Source organism: Dipodomys merriami, unplaced genomic scaffold, assembly GCF_024711535.1.
Source record: "Dipodomys merriami isolate MVZ:Mamm:240054 unplaced genomic scaffold, mDipMer1.0.p SCAF_2627, whole genome shotgun sequence".
Lineage (NCBI taxonomy): Eukaryota > Metazoa > Chordata > Mammalia > Rodentia > Heteromyidae > Dipodomys > Dipodomys merriami.
In genome coordinates, this window is record NW_027204079.1 from 31,422 (window position 1) to 41,534 (window position 10,113).

General features: G+C 44.5%; 1 long non-coding RNA gene across 1 annotated transcript; it reads left to right on the plus strand.

Annotated features, from left to right (window-relative positions):
- Positions 1-483: 483 nt before the first annotated feature.
- On the plus strand, positions 484-3,699 carry LOC138837127 (uncharacterized). Its single transcript, XR_011375192.1, has 3 exons — positions 484-561; positions 849-1,072; positions 3,171-3,699. It is a non-coding gene; the product is annotated as an uncharacterized lncRNA (long non-coding RNA).
- The last annotated feature ends 6,414 nt before the right edge of the window (positions 3,700-10,113 follow it).

Consider the following 10,113-nt stretch of genomic DNA (forward strand, 5'->3'; position numbering starts at 1 on the left):
GGATTGTCTCACTCTCTGGGGTTCATCAATACCCCACTGGGTGATGTCCTCACAGGGGTCTTCCTAGGATGCCCAACCCCGAAGATGAAGTCCACTGGCCAATGTCCTCATGGTTCCCACATGGCTGTCATGGTAGCAGTAAGAGCATCCTCCCATGTGCCCAGTGTTGTTGGCAACAGACTTCCTGGCCCAAGTACCTAACTGCCAGAGGGTGTGCACTGGGCTCTCATTGGTTCACTTCCTCACTGATGTCAATGGCCTGACTTGTGATTGGTCCATTTCCCCCTGACATCACAGGGCATTGTGAGGCGTGCCCAGCAGGGTACATATGAGGCAGCTTCTCTCCAGCTTTTTCAGTTACAGCACTGGGAGCTTTTACTTGGTGACCCGCTAACTCAGAGCTACTTGGTTACTTTCATTGGGTGTGTGGGGGGGTGGTGGTTGTGTTGTTTGGGTTTGGGGAATTCATTTACTCATCTGGGGGTTGTGTTTACTTTGTTAGTAGTTTACCTTCCGTTTCTTAAGATTTATTAGTTGTCAACTTCATTGAGATCATCTTAGGTAAATTCTTAAGCTTGATCACTTGCCATCCCAGGGGCAAGATGTTAATGTACAACTTTAGTTCCTCCCCAAAGGAGGAGGAGATCACTGTCATTGGACAGTATAACTTGAAAGAGATCATCGGTTATGGCAGCTGTGGCTATGTGAAGCTGGCCCATCACTGCCTCACAGACACCACAGTGGCAGTCAAAGTTCTCCCAAAGAACGATCTAAAAAGCCATGAGATAGAAAATGAAGTAGCCATTTTGAAGAGTGTATATCACCCACACATCATACTATTGTTCCAGGTGATGGAGGATGAAGACTGTGTGTACCTTGTCACTGAGCTGGACACTCGGGGCTATCTCTTGGGGTGGGGCAATAAATCCCCTTGCAGTCACCTATTAGAGTATGAAGCGAAGAGATTGTTCAAGCAGATCACGAGTGATGTTCACTACATTCATGAGAACAGAATTGCACACTGGACCTGAAGGCCGACAACGTCCTGTTGGATACCAATTGCAATGTCAAGGTCAGTGATTTTGGCATTAGCATCAGGGTGACAGGGAAGTTGCTAAAGGGGGGTTTGTGGAGCCTTGCTATTCCTGAAATGTTCCTACAGAACATGTTCAATGGGTACAAGGTGGACATTTGGGAACTTAGGCGTGCTTTTGTATATGATGACAATGGGAAAGTTCCCATTTGAGGGGAATAAAATGATTCAGATACGGAAACAAATCCTAGAGGCCAGGTACACCGGTCCCCTTTACCAACTGCAATGGGACATGATCTCCTTCCTAAACTGCTGACTGTGGGCTTCAATCTGAGGCCTGCTATTGAGGAGATAATGGAGCACTGATGGCTGACTCTAGGTGTGGGTTTTGGCCTGCTTCCTGATGAGCCACTTTCCAGCAAGCTGGACCCCATTATTGTCACAGTCATGGGCAACATGGGGTACACCCTAGCTGGTATTGAAAGGACATTCCAGGACAGAGCATTCAATGAAGCCATGGGCACCTACCTGCTCATCCAAGAAAACTTGAAGGAGAATACCAGAAGTGTGGAATAAAAAACCATGCCTTTGGCTAGTCCACCATGCACACCTCCTGATGACAATCCCACCAGCCCTCTCCACGAAAAAGAGCCACCTTTTCTTCAGGATATAACACCTCCAGCTTGTCCTCAAAATTTCAGTTACCTCTTGAGAGCCCGAAGTGCCAGTCTGCCTGTCCTTCCACTCTATACCCTTCAGAGCTCCAGTTCCAGCTACATTTGGGGCCTAGATTCTTTTAGCTGGTCGGGCACACTAGACATTTTCCACCCAGTGAAGACAGTGGTTGGGAAGGAATTAACTGTTGATTTGTAAGATTTCTCAATTCCTATTCTTTTATTTTTTTTCCTTTTGTTTGTTGTGGGTATGTGTGAGTGTGTGCTGCTACACCTCAGTGCTTTTTTTCTTATGCTCTATTTCCTTTGCCTTCTCTGTTCTCTCTCCACTTTTCTCACCTTCTCCCTGCCCCTGCCCACCATTTTTCTTCCTTTGTTTTCATTCCTCCCATAACTACTCCTATTCTACTTCTCCTGTTCCTCTTCTTGATGTTCTACTACTACCCTCTACCATTCCCTCTCACTCTCTTCCTGCCCTTGAATCTGTCTCTCTCTCCATCCACCTCCCTCACTCCTCCTCTCTCTGTGCACTTCTCCCTTTTTTCCCTCTTTCCCTTTCTCCCACTCTGTCTTCCTCTTTTTTTCTTTCTCAGTTTTCATGGCTATGTCTGGTTCTCTCCTGCTTGAGTTACAGTTCAGGCTTGCATTTCTCTATTTCCTTGAAGATGGAGATTTCCCAGACTTGCTGTAAATGCAGTCTTCAAGGTGTCACCTTGGGAGATAGGTAGGATTACAGACAAGAGCCTACAGCATCAGGGAATGCAATTGGCTTTGTTAATCTGGTGTGGCAAAGGTTAGTTTCTCTATTTTGAAAGGGGATTTGTGTATTTATGTGAGGGACAGCTGTGTAAGAGTCACCTTACAATTGTTTGTGGAACCTGTTGCAACAATGAGAAGTACAAGTTGTCATGTCCAAAACGAGCTTTACAACGTCGGTGTGGGGGGGGGGAGGGGGGAAGGAGAAGGATTGGGATTGGGGGTTAGGGGGGAGGCTGGGAAGGGATGTGAAGGGTAAACAAAGGAGGAGGCTGCAATGCTTGGTAAGAAATGTACGCATTATCCTGCCCATGTAATTGTAACTCCTCTGTACAGTATGTTCACAAATAAAATTAAATTAAATTAAAAAAATTGTTTGTGGAAGGAAGGGGTGATGGGTTAGTGTAAATGGACAGGGAAGGATGACATGTGCACTGTACAAGTACACTGAGAGGTGTCAGATTCTTAGTGGAGACTCTATGAGTCCCCAGAGAGGCCCCCTCCAGAGCACCCAGCTTGTACATGGTGCTTCTGTTTCCCAGTAAAGACTTTAGGCCTCATGGAAGAATAGCAGAGCCCAATTTTTCTCCTTGGGGAATAAAGAATGCTATCAGAGCCAAGTTTAAATATTTGAAAATTCTGAACATCAAGAGGCAATTTTTGGAATCACAAAGTGTATGAATTAAAATACATTCCCTTCTTTTCAGCTAGAGGTGATCAAGGAACAGGAGACCTGAGGAATCATGGAGATAAACTGGGATCTGTTTAAGGACATAGCCTGGATGGACTTTGGTTGTATATGGACCACACCCGTGGTTGGGTGGCCTGGGATGACTGCTTTCCCACAAGAACAAAATTCAGTAAGATGTGAGCCTTCACACTAGAATATTTGTATTGGTTCACCCAGGGCATTAGAATTGCACACAGAGGCAGTGCTGAGGATTGATATTGCCTTTGGGTGCCAAGTGTGTGATGGGGAGGAGTTGGGCAAACCTGGCCTTTTCTATGTGTACACTGGGTCAGGTGGCTGAACCCGCAGAGTAGACTAATGAGATTAGCAGTAAGAAGAGGGCTGGGGCTCCTGGTAGATCAGTGGTAATGCTCAGGGGTATTTGGGAAGCAATGCTATTCTCAAAGAATGAGATGGGTTTCCTGTGAGAGAAGCAATAAGGGTCCAAATAGGCAAAGGATGCATAACTGGTTTAAGACAGGGTTGATACTGATGCTGAAAGAGACCTGAGGAGGAATGTAAGGAATGCTGAACTCATGGAACAGTGTTCAGTGAATAGGGTGGGTGGGGAAGGAAGTACTATTAATTTCCATGATTTCTCAATGCTTTTTCTTGTCTTTTTGTTTGTTGTGTGTATGCATTTGGGAGTGTGCTGGCTTGAACTTTGTTCTTTTTCTCTTTCTCAGTCTCCTTTTCCCTCTGTGGCTTTTCCTTGGGCCCTCCTCCCTCTAATGTCTTTAATCTCTCCTTTTTTACACCCTCTCCTTTTCTCCTCCCTCTAATCTTTCTCTTCTCCCTATCCCATTTCTTTTCACTCAATCCTTTCTCCTGAATTTGTCTCTTTGTCTCTCTGTCTTTAGGTATGTATGCATGTCCCTCTGTTTTTCTCTCTGTCCATTTTCCTTCTCCCCCTCTTTCCCTTTCTCTCTCTTGAGTGTGAATGTGTTTCTGGCTGATGTTCTACCAGTGGAGTCACTCTTCTAGTCCTGATTTTCTACTGAGTTGGACATGGAGTCTGCTCAAGCTGGCTTTATCTACAGTCTTCTCAGTGTCAGCGTGTGCAGTAGTTAGGATTATACAGGTGAGCCTCCAGCACCTAGAATTTGTGACGGTACAGCACAGGTTGGTTTCTCTGTAATTACAAAAGGAATTTGTATACTTGTATGAGGGACAACTTAGAAATGTTTGGGGGAAGGAAAGGGTGTTGGGTTGGGCTGCTGTGGAAAATGGACAGAGAATTACATTTCCATAATACAAGGGTTTCAGCACTGAGACATGTCAGATTCTTAGGAGAGACCCTTTGAGTCCACAAAGATGCTTCCAGTTGACACCCCCCTTCCCCAGAGCACCAGGCTTTGGGCTTGGTGTTTCCTTTTCCCTGGCAGTTCTCAGGGGAAGCCTCTAGGTCTTATGGAAGAAGAGTAGGGCCTGATTATTGTCCTAGGGCACATAGTGTGGAGGAAGCTGTTTCAAATATTGCCACACTATAAACCTCCAGAGCCCATTTTTGAACCAAAAAATGTAGGAAATATAATACTTTTCCTTCCTATCAACTAGAGGTGGAGAAACCTTTGAATGAGCAAGAGACCTAAGAAAGAATGAAAATATAGGAGCATGTGGATGGAGATGAGTACATGCAGACATGAGCAGAACTTCAGTAAGATTAGATATGAACCTCCACCACTGGGATATTTGTTCAGCAGGGCATTAGATTTCTACACAGAGGAAGTACTGAGGGTGATTCTGCCTTTGGGTGACAGGTGTGTGATGAGGAGGAATTGGACACATTGGACCTCTGCTGTATGTTCACTGGAGTCAAGAGGCTGAGCATGTAGGGCAGACTGATGAGATTTGCAGCAGGAGAAGACTGAGGCTCCCAGTGAAACAGGGTATACCTCTGGGTTATTTAGGAAACAGAGCTCTTCCCAGAGAATAAGATAGGATTTTTGTGACAGAAGCACTGAGAGCCAAAAGTATACAAGAAATGGGCACCTTGCTGATAGACAGGGCTGACCCTAATGCTGAAGGAGAGCTGAGAGGAGGAAACTAGGGACACCTGAATTCCACATGGATCATTGTTCAGTGAAGTGGGTGGGTCGGGAGGGAAGAACTGTGAATTTCCATGGTTGCTAAGTTCTTTTTCTTTGTCTCAGGCGTCCTGAAATGAGGGAGTAGACTTCAGTTCATGTCAGTGGGTTTGTCTTGAGGCTAGTTTCTAGTAGTCCCAGAGCAGTAGAGAGGGTGCCTAATCACTGCTGCACTGGGTAGGATTTCAGTATTGGGTTGCATTAAGGAGATGTGGGAGAGGGGCATTGTGGACCCTTGAGGCTGTGGCCAGGGCCTTGTGCCAAGCAGGAGGCAAGTCATTTTATGATTTCATGCCAGTCTTGTCTTAAGGGGCCAGATGAGCTCACTCTCTAAAACTCAGGTCTTACTTTGACTTTTCAATTGACAGTATAATGCATGTGCATGCTAGAACACTCCTAAACCTTTGTGGAACAGATGGAGTGCATTTGGCTCAGCACTTGGAGAGAAGACGAAAAGTTGGCCTAAGGATGAGGATTCCACAGGTTAGCTACAATGTCACACAGACCATTATCTAGGACGGGTTCATGGCTTGCAGAGAGACTTGGAAGAACTCGAGTGAGGAGTTGAGGTGGTATGGAAAGGCTTCCCAGAGGAGGAACAGGTTATTTGGTGTGTGTACACCATCTCCATATGTAAGATTGAGGGGCAGAAACTTCAGGCAAAGGGCTTGGAAACACAGGTGGGGAGACCACGAGGCAAGGGTGACAGGGGCTCTGGAGAGGAGTCATGGGAAAACAGTGGGAAAGAGCTTTGACCATGTATGGCAGTATACTTGTTGAATAAGTGTGTGAGGGAATAGGTAGGCTTTCATTCAATGGACATTTACTGAGTGCCCACAGGATCAGTCACATCATGCTGAAGACTGACAGAATGCTGGGAACAGCATAAAAATACCTCTCTTTGTGAGTTTACACTCAAGCATGGAGAATGAGAATACCCAAACTTTACAAAAATACCACATAGTATATATGAAAATGAAGATTAAGGCAGAAAAATTCAGGATGAGTGTTCGAAATACTCTATGTTTTTGTGTGTTTGCAGATGTGTGTTGTGTACACATGTGCACAAGGTTTTATTTTTAAGTATCAGAGGAGACCTGTTTGGCAAGGGGGTTTTGGGGAAGGATAGGGGATTGAGCAGCTGGGTGTTGGGAAAAGCATTCCAGGCAGTTGGAATAGCAGTGGCCCCCAGCTGGTACAGTACAAATGCCAGTGTGGCTGCAGCAAGGAAGCCTGGGCTCAGTGGAGAGAGACAGGATCAGAGAAGCCTCCTTCACCAAACGAGGCTGTGGGCAGAGGGGTGACCCATCATGCTTCAACAATGTCCTGTAGTTCTCCTGTCTATTCTAAAGCCACATTTCTTCCTATATGAAAGGGTATGTTTGATATTGGTGTTCCTCTGCCTGTATTACTTCATGAAACTGAGTGTCCTCCAGTTCCATCCATAGTGTCTGAGTGTTGGTTTCTTTTTTCTGGTTCCTTTTTGGTGCTTGAATTAGGGCCAGTAAGTGGTCCCTGAGCATTTAGCTCAAGGCTAACACTTTACCTCTTTGAGGCACAGCTCCATTCCTGGTTTTCTGATGGATATTTGAAGTAAGAGTCTCATGGACTTTCCTGCCTGGGCTGGCTTTGACTTCAATCCTCCTATCTCATGTATAGTTAGGATGACAGGCAGCAGCCACCAGAGCCAGGAAAATTTATTGTTTATTTTTTTAGGCTGAATAATGTACTACAATATGTATGTACTGTCTTTTTATTGGTCCAGTGATTGACACTTGAATGATACCCTATATTATTGTGAATGGTGCTATAGTAAAAACAACATGCATGCAGATAAAAAAAGTATTCTATGGCTGGCTGCTGCCAGGTCATTATTAAAATCTATCCTGTGTAGGAAAGTGCATGACCCCAGAAAACTTGGAAGTGGAGCTGTGGCTTAAGGAGTAGAACACTCACCTTGAACATGGACTTCAAGCCCACGTATTGGCCTGTGCTTGCACCCACCCACACTCATAAACAGACAGAGAATAGTATGCTGTGGGTTGTGTTTACAAGGATGATTTTGGGAGGGACAGGGAAGGGGGAATGGGAAGACCAGCTAGGGACAGGGGCAGGGGCCTAGGCTGCAGTGGTGTCATCTAGGCAGAGAGAAATGGTTCTCTTCTGGAAATAGAAGATGACTATCTTAATATTGATGCTTTTTATAAGCAAGTAGTAATCGTACACAGGACATGACACACACTGATCAAACAAACCTCACCTTCCCCCTTTTCATCCCTCCTTCCCAACCTCTGGCCAGCACTAGTCCATGGTCAACATTATTCTCTACATATCTGAGCGATCCTGGGCCATTTGTCTCGATAACTTTACTTAATCTTTGCTTCCATTTGTCACGAAATGATAGCTTTCCAATCACTGTTATGCTTGGAAAATTCTCCTTTGTGTGTGTGTGTGTGTGTGTGTGTGTGTGTGTGTGTGTGTATGTGTGTGTGTATGTGTGTGTGAGTATGTATGTGTGTGTGCATGTATATATGTGTGTGAAAGAGAGAGACCATTACCAATTTCTCCATTGATAGACATTTAGACTGAATCTATACCTGAGCTGCTATAAATAATCTAGAAATAGACATATTATAATTGTACTTGAGTTCATGTATTTATTTAGAGACCTTCAAACTGTTTGCCATAATGCTTGTATCAATTTACAATCTGTCTGACAGGAGTTCTCTCTTCATCCTGGCCAGCATGTGTTATCTTTCTATCATTTTGATTTTTAAAAAGTTTTCCAGCATGGCTATAGACACTGGACATTTTTTCATATATTTTTGCCTATTTGCATTTCTTCTTTTTGGAAATTTCTATTCAGATCATTTACCCCTGTCTCTTTTTTTTTTTTTGCCAGTCCTGGGTCTTGAACTTGGCCTTGGCACTGTCTCTGAGCTTCTTTTGCTTGAGGCACTCTAGCACTTGAGCCACAGCTCCATTTCTGGCTTTTCTATGTATGTGGAACTGAGGAAGCAAAAGCAGAGCTTTGTGCATGCTAGGTGAGCACTCTACCACTAACGCACATTCTGAGTCCTGTACAATTACTTATAGAATATAAAAACCTAATTAGGAAAGATTCTATCTTCCTTCAAGAGCCATTAAGAGTTCCATCCTGCATCATAATAGTTAGTAATGACTTATTAAAAATAACACCTTGGGAACTTTTCCACTTCCGGCAATTGACAATGGTGGCTGTTCCATAAACATATTTGGAAAATAATGTCACTGAAACCTTTTAAAAATGAAATAAAATACAAAATAAAAACATTGCTATGGGCAAACTCAGATAAACAGAGAGTCCTTTACAGAGCAATGGCAGACAAGAACTTGAACTACTCAGCAACAGTTATGGTAAGGTCTCAGCCCTTCGGACCTCATGGTCTTATCCTAAGGTTAAACTTGGCATCTTTTTAAAATCCTATTTGTGCCAGGTACTGGTGGCTCACACCTGTAATCCTAGTTCCTTGGGGGACAGAGATCTGAGGTTCTAGGTTCAAAGCCACCATGAGTAGAAAGCCCATGAGACACTTATCTTCAGTTAACCACCAGGAAACTGTAAGTGGGATTGTGGCTCAAAGTGGTTGAGCATTAGAGCTCAGGAATAGTGCCCAGGCCCTGAGTTCCAGCCCGCACATGACCAAAAAACATACAAACATCAATTTGTTTGGTTTTGAAACAATGTAAATAATTTCAAATTGATGACATTTTAATTTCAAAGCAAATGAATAACCTTTCAAGAGACAAGAGGCAGGAACTCCACCCACCCTGACTCAAAAGGCCTTGAAAGTGAGTTGTGACAAAATGTAGTAACAACAGCCAGTACAGGATAGGGTTGACTGGCAAATCCTCCTGCCACCACCTAGTCAATTATGAAGCCAGGAGGCTGTTCAAGCAGATGGTGAGTGCTATGCAATACTTTCACAAGAACGAAATCACACACAGATACCTGAAGCCCAGGAACATCCTGTTGGATGGCAAATGCAATGCCAAAGTCAGTGATTTGGGGCTGAGCATCACGGTGTTGCTGGGGCAGTTGCTAAAGTGGTTTTGTGGAGCCTTGATATTCAGACCTCGTGAAATGTTCCTTTACAAAATTTATGATGTCTATAAACAGGACATTTAGATCCCAGGTATGCTTCTGTATGTGAGGACAACAGGAAAGTTCCCATTTGAAGGGAGGAAGATGGCAGACATGGCTACACATCCTTGAGGCCATGTACACAGCTCCCTTTTATCTATCTGCGAAGAGACACAATGTACTTTCCAAACTGCTGACTGTGGATGTCACTAAGAAACCCATGGCTGGCTGTAGATGTGGGGTTTGGCCTGCTTCCTGATGAGCCACTGCCCAGCAAGCTGGACTCCATTAGTGTCACAGTTCTGTGTGACATGGGGTACAATAGAGCTGACATTGAAAAGGCAATCCAGGACAGGGCATTCAATGAAGCCATGAGTACCTATCTGGTCATCCAAGAAAACTAAAAAGAGAGTGCCAGAAGTGTGGAGTGGAAAATGATGACTTTAGCTATTCCACTGTGTACAACTCCTCAGGAACTTTGCACTAGCCCTCTCTCAATGAAGGGGAGTCAGCTTCACTGCACAACTTAACACCTTCAGTTTGCCCTCAGAATTTCAATTGCCAGATGATAACAAACAGTTGCCTCTGAAGAGAGGCCAAGGTCCTAGTCTGCCTGTCCTTCCACTCTGCTCCCCACAAAGCTCCAGTACTAGCTTAATCTGGGGCCAGGATTCTTTTAGCTGGCTGAGCAGACTAGAGAGTTGACACTT